The sequence below is a fragment of the Anopheles maculipalpis genome, chromosome 2RL (assembly GCF_943734695.1).
Source record: "Anopheles maculipalpis chromosome 2RL, idAnoMacuDA_375_x, whole genome shotgun sequence".
Classification (NCBI taxonomy): Eukaryota; Metazoa; Arthropoda; class Insecta; order Diptera; family Culicidae; genus Anopheles; species Anopheles maculipalpis.
Genome location: NC_064871.1, coordinates 40,503,331 through 40,519,911, shown reverse-complemented (window position 1 = coordinate 40,519,911; position 16,581 = coordinate 40,503,331). Strand labels below are relative to the sequence as shown.

At 46.1% G+C, this 16,581-nt stretch overlaps 1 protein-coding gene across 1 annotated transcript in view; it reads right to left on the bottom strand.

The window, feature by feature from the left end:
* LOC126558167 (26S proteasome regulatory subunit 6B) overlaps positions 1-16,581 on the bottom strand; it is a 199,445-nt gene that overhangs the window by 105,552 nt on the left and 77,312 nt on the right. The window lies entirely within an intron of this gene.

The window sequence follows — 16,581 nt, the reverse complement described above, 5'->3', positions numbered from 1 at the left end:
GAATGAATGAGCTTGAATGAAGGTAAATAGGCTGGGCCGGTTAAAACGCAAACGATCACAATTTATATTGGCACCACTTTCACCACTTTCGTTCATCGTCACCATTATTTGTCACCAATTTTCTGTGCCGTTCTTTTTCTCTCACTGCTGTTGCTGATGCCCGTAAGTGGCCAGTGGACTGGGAAGAGAGCCGGGCAACGGACAAACATTCAATTTTGCATTCAGATTTTGCCGTTGACCTATTTTGGAATTTCTGTGCTGAATTGGTGTGTTTTTCGTTGTGCTATGTTGTTGTCTGTCGCATTTCAGCGTTTGGATTACTGTTGAGCGCTTACTCGGCGGATGCTTTCCTGTTGTATTTTGCGGGATACGCGAAACCGATCGATACAAACTGGTTTGACGGTTGTAAGTGGTTTATAGCTTCCTTTTGGTCAATAGGCTGGTTGTGGTATAGGCTGCCAAGTTCGAAAGACGATTTATCGTGATCAAAAGCAGACAGAATATTTATTATAAGCTTGTTTCGATGCACAAAACGTTGATCGTTTTAATCATTTAAACGAAGGAAAAGTTGTTTAACACACCAACCGATTGTGCTGTACCAAAGATCACTTAGCAGTAGCAGCAGCAAGCATTAATTCTCGTCTGTCCCACTCTACCAATTACACAATTACACTGTGCGGAGGTGAATGTACGGAAGATAATTCCCTTGAAATTGGCCATGAAAATTGAAGACAAACGACAATACTTCCCAAAACTTCAAAAAAACACTGGAACTTCCCGAGGAAGTGGTTATGAGATGAGTGTCTAATGTCGAGAGTAGAGCAACCGTCGATGAGTTGTCTTCCCACAGTACGACAAAACAAAAAAAAAAAATTGTAAACCGAACGACTTTTACCACCCACACAAGGAAGGGGGGAAGGATGAGTTGTAGTCTTTAGAACACTCGTCACAACCAAGAAGCGTCTTTGGCAAACGTGCGTGATTACATTGGATGGTTAATCTATTTTTAATTGGAACTCAAAGCACAAGTGCAAGGCGCTCGTAATGGCAACATAATGACAAGATTCGACAAAAGCAAGCAACAAGCTTAACTGTTCCTGTTGGATATTACAACCCCGCGACATCAGCTGTTTCCACCCACCCATCCCGAAAATCCCGAGGCCCGTGAGTCCTCCCGGGATGACAGCCTACGGTTGACGACTGGAATCGTTTGCATCCGTCTCGTTGCGCCTTTCTGCTGCCTCTCGGATGTTTATTTTCGTTACGTTTTAAAGCTTTTTTTTTGTTGATGTAATTTGGCCGCTCGCTGTTGGGGAAAGCATTCGGAATGTAATGCTTTATCGTTTTTTGAAAAAACCAAATGCACAGTTATGCTACGGGCAACGTTCTTGTTCGTGTGGTTGTGAGGAAAAATATTTTACGACGAGACTCTTCCGAACTGGAACAAGTGCGTACCGACGGGTGAGTTCCTGCACCGGGCATGCTTGCCGAGCCGACCATTTGGGGGGCAAAGCAAACGGAATTAGTTTATTTATTCATTTGTTTATCCACCTTAATCTGCTCCCATGATGCGCTTGCTCGGCACGAGAGTTGTGGTTGAGGACTTCGGGCTGTTGGGCTAGTTTTTCGTAAGCCTATTTCTACGGAAACAAGGTTCTGTTTAATTTTCACATGGTGTGAAGTATGCTGAAGGAAAGTAAAGAAAGGAAACAACCTGCTTTGCGTCTAATGAACGAAAACGCTATCGGAAAAAGCGGGACAGAATTTTTTACCATTTTTTCCCACATGTTTGTAACTCTTCTCACATCCATGGATAAATATCGCTCAGGCAGGGCAAGGCTAAACCGTGTTCTACAACGCGGGCCAAAACTTTAATGGTGCATTTTCTATGCAATATGATTTAAACGTAAAGTCTGGGGCTGACTCCACAGGGGGAAAGACCTCTAGAAAAAAGAAAACTCCCGAACCCATACACACATACACACCGGTCCACATCAGTCGGTAAGGCCCAATTTCGAATTATTTCATTAACAGTAACGGTGTTTTTCGGGTGTATTGTGTTGAGTTCTCCCGGTGGCGGGCTAGCGATCACGATCACGCTGTGGGTTTCGCTTGAAAAAGTGTTTGAGGGAAACGTTGCCGTTTTTATTCCGACCTTTTTCTTTCCACATCTTTCAGTCTTTTTACCAACCTCCTGCCTGCAGGGCCGCTTGGAAGGGGAGGTGTTTGAACGATAGTTTGGATGAATTGATTTTTTTCTCCTCCCCACGATCGTGAAGCTTTTCCTCACATCACCGACATGTAGCTCGCATCTGCCATTGATCGTTGTTCGGTAAGATCGCTTCCCGATTCCCAGTTTTTGGCAAGGTTGCGATACAGATATGGTGGAGCGTACTGGAGTTGGGAGGGATTTTTTCTCGTTTCCACACCTTTTTACAATAATAAAACGTGATCGGTATGAGCGTGAAGAAAATAAAAGAAAACAATAAAAAAAAAAACATCGTTACGCGTAGCGCAGATACGCGTGATCGGGCAAGTTCTGGTGTACCGATTCCAATTAACGAGCTTTTCTTTTTTGATGGTGGGTGGCGACCCCTAGGCGTAGAACTCTCATCGGGAGCAATAGAATTTATCTGCCGACAGATGAAAACTCGGTGAAAAGTGCACCGCCCAAGAAAATCAATTCGTCAGGAAGAACGGCGGAGCACACGTTGGCTGGCTACGGTACGGAATGTTTGGGCTTTGGAAGGAGTGGTTACCTTGAGCGTTCTGTCGATCGGGCTGTTGGATTGCATGGGAGCGCGAAGCCAAACGGGCCTCATTTTTCAACGGCACGCAGTTCATCGAACCATCGCAGACGACACGCCGAGAATGGTATTCAATCGTGCAGGGACGACACTCACCACAAGGCCTCCCTGCTCTGGCCGTTCTGCCACAAAATATTTCCTTCTCCTGGGAGCTGTCGTTTTCAATTAAAAAGCGGTACAAAAAAACAGAAATGCAACTATCTAATTGAGAGAATCTCACGATTTCAGCCAGAACCGTGTCCGGTGGTTCAAATCACCCAACGGCCGATGACATGGCCACCGCTGCCGCCGCCCAAACGGTGGCTGCTTGGCACCTTTGCGTTGAATCGCACGTAAATTTTCGATCCCATTTTTAAATTGATTCTTTAGAGGTAGATTGTTTTTTTTTTTTTGTAAGATCATTTCCGGCGCAAGATCGTCCCGCTATACACGGCCTTGGGCTTGAGAGGGGAAGACACTAAGTACGCTGGACGTTACGCTTTTATGCGATCCCGATTCGTCGCCGTTACGGTTAGTCATGGCCAGATTGAGAGGTAGAGGGAGAGCCAAAAAACAAGCTCCAGTTCCCAATCTTCTTGGGAATGCTATTTTTATTGGGAAAAGAATTCTCTTTTTTAATGCCTTTCAGCAAGATGATGCGATGACACATCATCATCTTGCGAAAGGTGTTCGAAATGAAATAATGAAGTTATCATGGCACGTCACGTACACTGTACAGTGGGGTTTAAAAGAAAAGGAAGACCGTTAGTAGAAAAGGTTCAACCTTAGTATTTCATCCTATCGAACCGGAACGTTTTGCAGTCCAGACTTCAGCTGGGTTTTGTTTGCCGTTTCACAAAACCGAACCAGTGATATCCGGAGAAAGTTAATCAACAGCAACCAACACACAAAAAAAAATCGTCACAAAGTCATCTTAATCGGCCGAAAATCCTAATCTTTGCTCTCCTGTGGTGTTTGGGTCAAAGATTTGAATTTATAAGTTGTCTAGTTTACGACAAAACCAACCCATCCAATGTACCCGCGTATTTGCAAGGTACACAGGGATTCGTTGACTTTTTCAGATGGTGGTGGTTTCCAGCAGGGTCTGCCAGAACCCATCTCTAAGGGACATCTCAATCGAACCGTTTGTGAGAGCGTTAGTTTACTTAGGGTTTCCCAGGCCGTCCCTAAATGTCTTACGCTTGATAACGTTTTATCTTGGGATGGGTTTGGGCTTTGAAGCCTAGCCATTGTGTACACTGCTAGCCTGGGAAACGCAACATCCTGCAACACCGACTCCAGTCTGTCAAAGAGCAAGTAAACACCAGGACCATACACCCGTTTAGTAATGCCCATAATGGTACAGTTGTTTTCAAAAAAATACATCCCGAAACACTACTTAATCAGTGTGTTACATTTCCGCTTGTGTGAGGTCTTCAGCCCGCTTTACCACACCGAGCGCTTACGGCGTGACGGCGCGTTGCACATCGGATAATTGGAACCATTAAAAAGTACGATAAAACAAATTAAACAAAACTTTATCGTTGTCATTAAATGGTGGCAAAGCGGTGGACCCCCAACGATTTATTCCATTGTTCGTTCGGTTTTTCTCCATCATCATCGTGATGATTGAAGTTGCGCATCCTCGTTGAATGTCCGATTTGTTCAAAGTCATTCTTGCAGTAGGGGTGAGAATTGTGAACCATAAAACGGGAGCAATTCCTTTTTTGTCCCGCACTGTGTGGTCATCGGTGGGCTGAATGCCGCGAGCTATAAGGTAATGGGTTATTTTACGCTTCTTGCAGTGGAAATACAAAGGATTCCTTCTGCACTCCCATATGAAGAAAAGCAGGTGGCGGATAAAGATGGTCAATTTCTTTTTTATTGGGCAGTGTCGTACGCCGTCATCCCGATCGTTCGATCATTGTTGGGATGCTTTCAGTGGGATGCGACGGCAAGCAAGTGTTTTGGCCGACGGTGGATGGCAGAAATTTGTAGGATGGTCGATTTTCCGCTAAATTAAATTTATCACTTCCAACCCAACACCAACAACCATTTGCCAGCCATTTATGTTGTAACTGATTTTAATGGGTTGTAGCTATCTAAGGTGGCTTTTGTGATGCCATTTCATTCATATCTGGGACGTTTTTAAACGATCCTCGTATCGATTGATGACGTCTGGTCTGCTAATATTGCTACCAATGTTGATGGTGGTGATAAATTGATATTAATCGTTTACAAAATGAGGGGCCATTTTTCCATAACTCAATGAGTCGGTTGGTTGTGCCGTAATATTGGGCCAGTCACAATATTGCCTTCTCGTCTCGGTCTCGGTTTTTTGTGTGTATCTTCGCATAGAGAAGAAGAGTCGTGTGCTTATCGTTTCCATCGAACTGATTACATGTAACGATCGCGACTTTATGCCGTTATCGATATCGTGATATCGACCTAGGAAAGAATGTCGTTTCCATGGGAAGGAGGCTGTATTTTAATCATCACATTGTACCCGTGAGCTCTCGCTAGGTAATCTGGCGTGCTTCTTAAATTATTCTCCCTTCTTGGTTGGTACAGGCAGCACCCAAGGCTGTTCCGTTTGCTGCAGTTCATCATTATTCGCCCATCCGCCTCGATTCGTTGCGATCGTTAAGGGTGGCATTCTTCAACATCCCGCCCTTCTGTTGTGCCCCCCTTTTGCTGCTTCGAGAAGGGTAACTCTCCGCTGCAAACTGGCATTTTCCCGCGCGCGCGTGTGTGTGTCTGTGCGGTGATGGTGTCACCGACATCAGAACGCTCCACTGTGAACCATTCTGCTGCCACTCAACGGGGCAAGAAGTGAACGAACGTACCAACCTTCCCCTTCCTGACAGTAGCATAAGGCCGTCGCCTTAGCCACACAACATTCCATCCCCGTCGAAGTGTCGTCGTGTAGCAACGGCAGCAGCAGTTTTCTAACAATTTACATCGAACCAACGGTTACGAGGTGATCGTAGCAGATACAAGACGATCCGCAAGTACGCTGGTGGTTAATTTGAACTGTCCTCTTGCGCTCTCTCTCTCTCTCTCTCTCTCAGTCTCCTCGCCCAGAGTTCATCCAGAATTCCCGGGCGTGTGAGTGGCCAGCCTCGTCAGCATCGCGCATCTAGCGCTAAAACGCGAAACTAATTGTCCGTACCTATATTTCCGTCCGTTTCGCCTTTCGGCGCGGCGTAAAACTTCACGTTACGTTTTTGTGTGTGTTTTTTTTTCTAGATTTGGAGCTTTCGGGACGCCGGTTTTATTCGCGTTGAATCGAGATGATCGTGAAGGCAATTGTCTTGCCCCAGGAACGTCTCTTTACAGGCCTTCCCACCATTGCCCTCGGGTAAGGTTGAGGTCTTTTCCCCGGCAAAGGAAAAGCACATCCTCCTACGGCTGGATGCCAGCTTAGCCGGCCGCAGCGTACCGGAAGCAGCAGCTCGAAGGGAAATGGTGCTGGCCAACGAAATTTTATGCTTCTGTACTGGCAGCCAGCTTCTACCGACTGGCCGCGTATGCTGCACTATACGTGTGTGCGGTTGTTGGATATGTTGGGGTTTTTTTTTTATTATTCCTCTCTCCGTACACGGTCGGTAAACCCGAAACGAAGCGTGCCTGATTATAAAACATTGACCTGGCCGCGGCCACGCAAGTACCGTTGGTTCCGATCTTGCGCGCTCGTGCGCATTTTATTCCGCGAGTGTTCTTATTTCTTTCACCACTAGCAGGCAAGCCTGGCTGGTTTGCTGGTGATGATGGTTCTCCAGGCGTCAGTTAGCTCAGTTTTTTTTTTACTGTTCGTACCTTCCCTCGTTCGTTTATTCGTTCCGTTTCGTACTGTTTGCCTTTTCACCGCATGGCGCAATGCTTTCTTATGCGATCCATTTCTCCACACAGACGGTGCAGCTGCAGCATCATCATCGAGCATCGAGTGTGTCGTCTTTGCTATTCTCGCTGTAAAAATGGCTCGTATAGCGCACATCTCCCAAGCCCGGAAAGCGTCCGCACAGTGGAAGCGAGGATCGAGCGGGCGAAGAGATTGTAATTCTTTATACGATCGCTTTTTACCTTGCGCTTACATTGGCCGTCGTCTTCCGATCTGGCGCTTTTATGTTTGCCACAGCTTCTATGGATGTTCTACGCGCCATGCATAGAACGCTATCATTATGCTTCACAGCAATGTATAATGGTGTACGTACCGATCGTATCCCGTTTTTTCCTAAGCATCTGCATGGCAAAAGATGGCTTGGCCTTACCTTGACATCGAATCGATGAGGGTATTCTAGCGGCGGCAGGGAAAGGGCGATTGCTTTCTTTTCAATGTCCGATGGTGGCAAATGTTTACGGTGCCGCAACGCTGCGTACATAAAGCAGCCAGAAGGGACGTTTGGGATGCAGATTTTTGCATCCCAATAGGCATCTCCATTCTAGGTAGGGCTTCTTTAGCAGCGCACGGATAGGCGGAACGAACCATCGGTACGTAAGTACGGTTCCGTTGGCATGGTACGCTCGATCTATTCGAACATATGGTGGTGCCGTTCGGAAATCGGATGCGCGGTGGTCGGAAAGGTCGGCGGCATCTCTACAAGAACGGTGTGGTTCTTTCTGTGTGTTTTACCTGCCTCAAAATTCTTGCCGCATTTTGCCTCCAACTCGTGTACCATCGTGTACAACGAGCGGGCAATCCAATCCGCAATTCGACGCTTGCCAGCGTAGGAAAAAAGCTTGGAGTGCTTCGGCCTGATCGAGAATAATGATGCTTGATTGTGGGGATGCCTACCGAATGGTAGGCACCCCTGAAACACTCTATAGAGACCATAGTACGAAAGAGTAGTGTTTTTGTGGTGTGGTGAACACGAGAAAAAAGCAAAACAAAGGAGACGCAAGCGAAAATGCGATGGTTTAGCAGAAAAAAGGCGGTTTATATTAGAAATTCGTGCCCGAAGCATACTGCCGCAGCGAATTTCCTTGCATGTCTCGTCTTGGTTGTGCTGGTTCGATAGGAAGAGAAGGAGGAGGATCAGCACTGGGACATAAAAACAAGGAATTGCATTAACTGAATCGTACGGAGCGTGATCAAAAGGTAGAGGCCTCCGGTACGCCAGTGATATAGTGAAATGGGTGATACCATCTTCAATAAACGCTCTAAAACCGATCTAACGCCTTCAAGTCGTTCTTCTCCATACGATCGCGTATGTGAAGTAGATACGCGAAGCAGATCGGAGTAAATGTGCTGGCACTAACATACATTATTCCCTCTCGGTTCTTGCTGCACCGTGGATCATCCGAGGAAAACAGCCGCCCGATGCCGATCAGGATTAGATATTTCACTGCCTTGGGATGAGGTTAGCAGGGTGTGTGGGTTACATGCGATTGGCATTAAATTGCACATTCAAGTTCGGAGGCACCCCCGTACATGAATTATGGGCGGCCGATCGACCACTTCCGCAATTTTGCACTGAATACATGGAACGGGGTGGAGATGCTTTAAGAAATGGAGCTGCAGGCTGAGGTGGAGAGAAGCCTCTTCGGAAGAAGCTCTCACAGCGGTAATGGCGAAACCAAGCGTTATTAGAGGTGCATTTTTATGTGTTACAGTACCTGTGGGGATCTTATGACTTCCTGGACCTTGCTGGATGAGCTTTCCCTTCACGCGAGTCTTTGGAGTATGGATTCTGCTGCAAGTATTGCAACTGTTGGTGCACCAGTTGGAAGTTCAATTGTACGGCAGGCGTTGAGATCACAGTTCCATAACTGCACAAACAAATACACACACCGAAGCACTGCTTATCACCTCGTTCGATTCGTTCGTTTCGATCGCTTCTGATCTCGTGTTGTTTACGATTGGGACCTGTTTTGTTTTCCTCTTTTTAGTATAAAGCGCACCGCTGTCACACGACAAGTGTCAAGATGCGTCACACTACCACACTGCAGCAAACGCGTGCGTGATCTTACACTTACGGGCGAGTGATCTCGGTTGACGGGTTGAGCACTTGCCACGCTCGAACCACACAGCACACACACGTTGCACAATGCACCACACAACTTTTACGCACTCGGGCGAGTGTAAACAAAAAAAAAAAAGGTAAACGGGTTCAAATCAAACAGAACGATCCAGCACAGAAAACGGGAATCGGCTGTTGGCAAACACATACACACGCACAGATAGAAAAAAACACGCACGGTCACACTACGCAGCTGGGGAAGATGCTAGCACCCGGAATGCATCATGAACAATGGTTGGCCAATGATGGGCCCGGTGGCTTTTTATGGCCTCGCTGAAGAAGTTCGGGCGGTTTGTTGAAAGTTCGACCTTCCGCGACGCACCGGACGGTCGGCAAGAGAGAGCCAATTTTCCCGAGCCACGATCGCTCCCGATTCTCTCTCCGCCGCGGCCATACGGTGGGGTGGGATTGGGTGAAGATCACCCCCTATTTTTCAACCGCCCTTTTTCGATGCTCAGGTGTGTGGCGCCAGAATGGGAACGATCGTTCCCATCCGGGAGAGTGGACCATATCTGGTGGTGAGAAAGCAAAGCTCTCGCGAACTTCAGTCGCTCGCATGTTTCAGCGTTCCACATTTGTTTGTACAGTACGGGCAGCTTTTTTTTTTCCTGTTCGACCTTCCTGAAGACGTTGCTATGTTAGAACGGGTAGGCGATAATGCGCAGAAGATGAAGATGAAAATGAATTGGAACGCATCGAATTGAGCGAACGAGAGAGAGAGAGACAGTAAGGATGGGAGTGATGATCGCATCCACGAAAGAAAGTTCCACCAACCTTCCCATCGTTGCAAACGTTCGGGATTTTAGGAGCGTTTTGGGTGAGAATGTTGCATTTTCTGTTCGCCCCACGGTTCCCGCGATCGTGCTTGGGAAAGAGGCTTTTTCGAAAAAAATACTCTTTTCGCTCCATTCTGAAACGGGAGATGCACCATTTGTCTTCTGCAGTGTAAGGAGGTTTCTGGCACCCCATCTTGTGGGGTTTAAAGTTCTCTCGCTCGCTTTCGGCAAAGCTCTCTCGCGAAGACTTTCTTTCGATGCGCGATCGCTGTTTCAAGCTGCTTTTTTTTCTTTCTTTCACTGCATATTGTGTTTCTGAAACGCTTTCTTCTCATTCTTGATCACCGCCCCCCCCTCCCTCTTTCCAATGTGTAATCCCAACTCGCAGCAACCCCCTGCCGTGTGTACGGTAGCAATCGGTTTTGCCTTCCTACCGTGCCAGACGGTCTGATGTGGCTGATGTTTTAGCGCCAGCCTTGTGGGGCTTTGAATTCCTGTCGAACGAACGCAAAGAACGAAGCAAACAGCAAGGGGTTTGTGATAGAAAAAAAAAATAAATGAAGAAGTTAGTAGTTACAAAAAAAAAACAGCTTGTAGTCACCATCAGCCGTCATTTGTGCTTTGCGCATTCCGTGTCGTGTCGCAGTGCGAGAACGCTGTTTGACAGAACGGTTCGAGATATCGCGCGTTCCTCGGAAGAATTTTTCTGCCAACGATGATGATGGATCTCTTAACACTACGGGACACGCTGGTGCTGCTGCTATGCTATATTTAGAATTCATTGGAGCGGAACAAGAAATGATGCTAATCACGTCTGACCATCGCAAACAGGCTTGAAGGATGTCGTGCGCTGACAGTTAGGTATACTGATTATGCTCGTTATATTTTAAAAGTTTGGAAACATAATTTGATTAATGCTAACTCGTACTCGCTTCGTTGTGAGCGGAGGTATTTTTCAATTTCTTTCTTATGATCTACTCGATCATGCCTCCTATAGGAGATCCTAAGTGAATGTTTGGGGCCTTTACTACGAGGGTGAATAGGTTCTGATTGAGTCAGATGGCAGTGCTTATGATGCATTCGATCAAATGAAGACGATCTCGTATTAAAAGTGCGAAGAATTTCCTACATTTTTCTTCATGGGATAATTCATTCCTTTTATTGCAATACTTTGAAAAAAGCTTAACAAAATATTGTTTAAATGAAACAATCACTACGGCCGGCTAAATAATAATGGCTTCTTCTTAACGACCTCCTCTAAGGTCACGTCGGCCATCATCACACATCGGATGGCTTACCAGGACTCTCTTCGATACCACGTAGTTGGAAAGCCAAGTCCTCACTACGGGGGTCTGGATGGGATTTGAACCCCGGTTCTGCCGTACGAAGACCGGCGCCGTTGTCGCCTCTACCACCGGGCTGCCCTATGTGGGCGCGCTAAATGGCGTACAAGGCTTATTGATAACCATGTAATTGGATAATCAGTCCTCACCACTAGGGAACGCCGTTGTCGTAACGATTATTCCTCCAGACCGCAATCAATTATCGAATCATTTACCTGCTTACAATGCATATAGGGATGTTTTTTTGTTTTTCTTTGTATAATAGTAAATTTTAGCTCTTGAGTACGTTTTGTCTAAAATAATTCATTAACGATGACGCAATCTTTCGCCGACAGAGAGAACAAATATTCAATAACTCTCGTACCTTTGAATTGAAGTGTCATACTATCGACTACATTAAAGCCAAAAAGAAGCCATTCTCGAACCAAGTGCAGTGCACCCCAATCAGGCGGTTAAAAATGGTGAAGGATCGACGACAACGCGCAACCAAGAGGGACAGGAATGTACCGCCAGCATATGGTATGTTGATATATTCACTTCGCCCGCTAGCAGCATTTCACCAGGGGAAGGTTCAAGTTCGGGAGGCTCCCCGAAGGGGCAGCCGCTCATGCTGCCAAATGTACGCGGGCATGGGTGAGAACGGGCATGAACGCGGCGACCGATTTTACATGCGCTCGAGTGTTGTAAGCACAACCGTACAAACAACGGCGGGCCCCGGAACTGATCGCTGGCTCGAGATCCTCCCACGACAACGGGCCTGGCCGTGGCCTTTCCTTAGCGGTGGTGTGTCTGTACAGTTAGATGAGTTTCAAGTGCGACTAAACGAGCTCGCAAGCAAACCGGAGTAATGGTCGTGGTCGTGGCAGTGACGGGAGGAGGTGGTGTTAAAAAAACGACATGCTTTTGGGACGATCATCAGCAAACCCTAGGCTGGCTGGTTGATCGTGGATAAACGAAGGGGTGGAGGGGGGTGGGGGTGGTTGGGGCCAGGGTCAGGCATAACAACGTACGTTGCAGGACGGTGCTGGTACAAGAAGAAATGGCTCTAATTGTGGAATTGTACGTGATTTTGGTCCGAAAGTGTGCACCGAACGCAGCAATTTCAAGATCTCGTTAAGCGAGTCCTCTTCTGTTCTGTTTGTGAAGTGTGTGTGTGTGTGTGGCGGGTTTTCGGGAGTGAAATTCTTAACGAGATAAATGTGTTATCTCGTGCCTGTTGAAGGCTTGGTGCACTGCCGCTCTAAGCTTGAGTGTTTTTAAACAAACTGTGAACTGTGATCAAACGTGTCACTATGGGAAGCATTTGTTGTAAAATTGTTGTTAGCCTAATATGCTTTTGTCAGTTGCTAAAGACTTTGCAAAGCAAAGCTGAAACGAAAGATTCAAAATTTGAATCTTTCGTGACATGATTTGCGTCGAAACATCGCAACAAAAGACGCCAGATCATTTGATTTGTCCATTTTGTTTCCCATCACCCAAAAGTGTCCAAAATCGGGAGCACTCGCAGCACGCGAAAGCAAGGCGGATGTTGCAAGGGAGAGCGGGTGGTGCAAAAGATTGGTTCCCTCATCCGACAAATGCCCGTTGCTACAGTTAGCGCCCACTGTCCGCTGAAATCTGTTTTAATTGATGTTTGTTGGGGTCGAAAATAGAATGAGAGAAACGTTTTTTTTCCTTCTTGTTGTAGTGGTGGTGCCGTTGTGCCTTTTTGGACCTCACCTGAAGGAACTGGCTGGCTTCGCCACCACAGCTCTAGCTCTAGCTTTTTTTTTTGTTATATGCGGCTTGCGTTCTCAGATCACCGATCGGTTCAGTCCGCCAGTCGCCGGCCGACAGAAGGCAGCACTCGATTCGATGCTACTACTAAATGCCACTCGTCTCGACTGGGCTGAGCTGGTTTGAGCTTGGGGTGATGGATTCTTTTCTTCTTCTTTTAGTTGTTGCCTGCGAGTACGACCGATAAACTAATTATAGAACTACCGTTTCTAATCTAATTTAATCGCGAGCCTATCAATTTTTCTCCATTTTCATCTTGCGTTGCGCTACAGATGCGATGGGTCCCGCTCGCTGCACAACCGGTTTATCGATCTGCGTTCGTTGTCTTTCCAGTGCCTCCCTTTCGATGGGGTGGGAGGAGGGTTGCTGGCTGCCACTGTTGTATATGTGTGTGTGTGTGCGACTTTTTTTTCTTTCTTCTCAGCTTAGTACTTTACACAGGGTCTTTGTCACAAGGTGACGACGGTGCTGCCTTAAATTGTCATTCTCTTCTCCGTTTGCATTCGTTGGATCCGATTCGGTTACATAGTTTTTCTTTTGTTTTACTTTTTTTATAGCAACATATATTCGTTGAAGTAATTTGTCGGTAAAATAAAAGACATCTTTGACAAAAGTGGTCCGTGGCGCCGGTTTTCACACAGCCCTGAGTAACAGTGAGAGAGCGATTTAAATAATTTCTAATGAATGATTTGAAGAAACTCCTCACAAAGAGTTTTTTAGCAACTCGCTATTATCACGCTCACTCGCAATGAGTTCGCCAAAAGGGCTTCGAATCGCAAGGATTCGAATAAACGGAGAGTTTTGAAAGTGAGCTTTTTTGAGAGGCTTGACGTCGTTTTGAGCGGTAATAAGTTTGGAGCCGTCTTCTGTCTCGTTGTGAAGAGTTGTCAAAAGAATCAAATCCCAGCATGGAGTGAGTAAGAGTGAATTGATTTCTTGAGAAGATTTGTTCTTCTCATCACTGGGCTAAGGACTGACTGATTCAATTAACTGGTATCTGCAAGACTCGCAAGCTTATATTACATGGCCGGCATGGACTAGAGCAGATCGCGAGGAGAAAAAATGTAAAGAAAACTACTTAAAATCGCTCCATTTTCATTCATCTTTTCGGACTTTTATTTTGTTCTCAATACTAAAGCAGAATTTGTACAGTTCTGTAACGATCGGCGCGCGGGGGAAAGAAGAAAATTAATCTAAAATTACGGAAAATTATGCTAACGGTTATTATAATTCGTACTAATTTCGTGATTGGTTCACATTTACTGGTACAAGGTACGAAACAGTACTTGTTGACAGAGATTGTAAGCCTGCTTGTAGCTCGTAATATTTTGCTAGCAAACAGAATATGTGCTTAAATACCAAATAAAAGGTTCCATAGCGCGATCTGTCGATCGGTGGAACCAGAACATGCTCTTCCGATATTCAATGTACAACAGCGTTGTACTACATCGTTAAACCATTACCGTAATCGACCGTCCGATCATCGTGGTGGTGGTCGATAAATTTTCATTTCAAGACATTTCATCCGCAATCCGATGCTAGTTTCGCATTGTCTTGTGCTGTGTTGCCGAGCAAGTCTTGTTCTGTATGTATCATTACACTCTCAGAGTACATCAGGATGGTTCATTCGTTAAAACATTTTTCATCGTAAGAATCGTTAGACTCTAACTAAACCGCCTATTGTTCCGACCATTTAAAATACGGCGCCGTAACACCCATAGCGGACATGGGAAGATCGGTGTAATGGCGAACATGGGAGGATCGAGAATAGAAGTCTGTGGTAGAAAAATAGCCATAGCCGTAGAGCATAGAGGACTGCTACATCCGTGTCCGCAAAGGCTCAGGGTGTAGAGGTTATTTCGCTATGTATCTTATCTTTCTAGCACTGGCACAGTTTTCCATCTGGAGGGGGACGTACACGAGGTCAATCTGTACGAAAGGAGCAGTGCTCGCACCATACACCTGAGAACCGACTCACCCATATTTTTATCACCCACCAGCTAGAACTTGCTCTTAAGGGAAAAGATCTCACATTGTGACAATTTGCTATTTTTTTGTTTTGGTTTTAAATTTTATTTTTATCATCTCGCTCGTTAGCTTGTTGCGCTGTCCCGTTTTCATCGTTTCAAGCTTGTTACGTACGCCTTTCTGGGCGGAATTCTTAACATCGATGCTGCTCGCACTAGAAACGGTGGGTGTGGGAGTTTTTGAGAGCAAAAGCAATAGCAAAAACCTTCCAACCAATGTAAGCGAACCCTTTTACACAATCTTTCGTGTGATCCATCCCCCGTGGAAGATCGTCAGCCACCTCTCTCTCTTTCTCTCTCGTTCATCGAACCGTTTCCTGTCCGATTCTTTCCCGGGCGAACCAGGTTCCCGGTGGTTCCTCCACGTCTGCCACCCGCGTAATGGCCTGTAATTGTCTCTCGGGTTTGGCGGTATTAGCACGGGTACCGTAACCACTGCACTGCCGACTGGAGCGTGTGCAGAGGTCCATCCACCAGCAAGCCCCCCCCCCCCCCCCCCGCCGGTGGTAACCGTAAACGAGGCAAAGAATCTTCGATCCGAAATGCATCTGGAGCAATAGTGTAGTGTGCGGCATTAGGGGTGCAGTTGCTGTTGGTTTGAGTTGTCCATGGTGGAAGAGTCCGGGAAAGAGTGGTAGGTTCGTAGGGCCAGAGTATGGGGCGGATCAATTTTATTATTTCATAATGGGAACGGTAAAAGGAACGATCGTATTAAGAGTCATCTATAGTGTCGTTTCAAATGCATTTCGGTTGCTTAAATACGAATTTTTTAGCTCTGAAAATGGTAGTCAAATTAAGAAAAATGTGGGAGACATTTTTATTGTTACTGAGTGTAAACCTCCGGAAAGATTTGCTCTTCCCTATGAGTATTTTTAAAATTTTCTTCGTTAAATATAATACTTTCATCGAAATTTTTAACTTTTTAATGAAAAAAAGCGTTCGTCACTCTCACTCTACGTCTTCTCGTGCAACGGTTCCCTTACGTGAAAATAAAAACGGGACAGATTTGAGCCCCATCATCCCCATTGGGTTCATTTTCCACGGCCATTTTCTGCTACCTTCGTTTAGCGATCTTGAACCACACGGCACTAAGCAAACAACCATTGCGTGACTGTGTGTCCTTAAGGTGGGAAAGCTTAACAGGCGGGTGAAATTATCTCTCTCGTTGGTAAGGTACCCCCCCCCCCTCCCTTTGCTCCCTTCGTACTCTTTGCCCCGGGGTTATCAGAGGTTGTGCCTGTTTCCTTTAAAGCAAAAAAAAAACCAAAGAATGAACAATCTTATTCAAGTTAAGCTAAGCCCGAGTGTTCCCTTGGCGGGGGGAGGGGGTGGGGGGTGAGTGGTATGTTTCGGATATGGTGCGCACGATGCGTTCGTACCACCAGCGTAAATGCGTCCCAGCACGCATGCAGATTTTTACGCTAAAGTATGTGTGGTGGTGCGTTGAGCATGCGTGTGAAAAAATGGTTGGAAAATGTGCTACCAGCTCGGGTCACGAGGGCCACGAATGCGGTCGTAGGAAGCGGCTAAAGAAAGGTTAACCCATTGTACCATCTTTCTGTCGGGGGGCTATTTCTTGTGTGTGTGTGTGTACGATATACGGTGGTATACGGTGGAATGTTATGAGTAACCTGGTAGCATGCTTTACATTGAGCTACTGCAGTGAACGAGTTTTTCTCAAATCATCTCTCGCAGGTTTAATAAAAAATTTGATAACAAAATAGAAGCTTTCCGATAGCGATGCTGTACGATTTATGGTACGATTTCGTTGCTTTATATGAGCTCGACACATCGGAAAAACGGCAAATGATTCGCTCTAATAAATTGCTCATAAGAATATTTCATACGAGCTG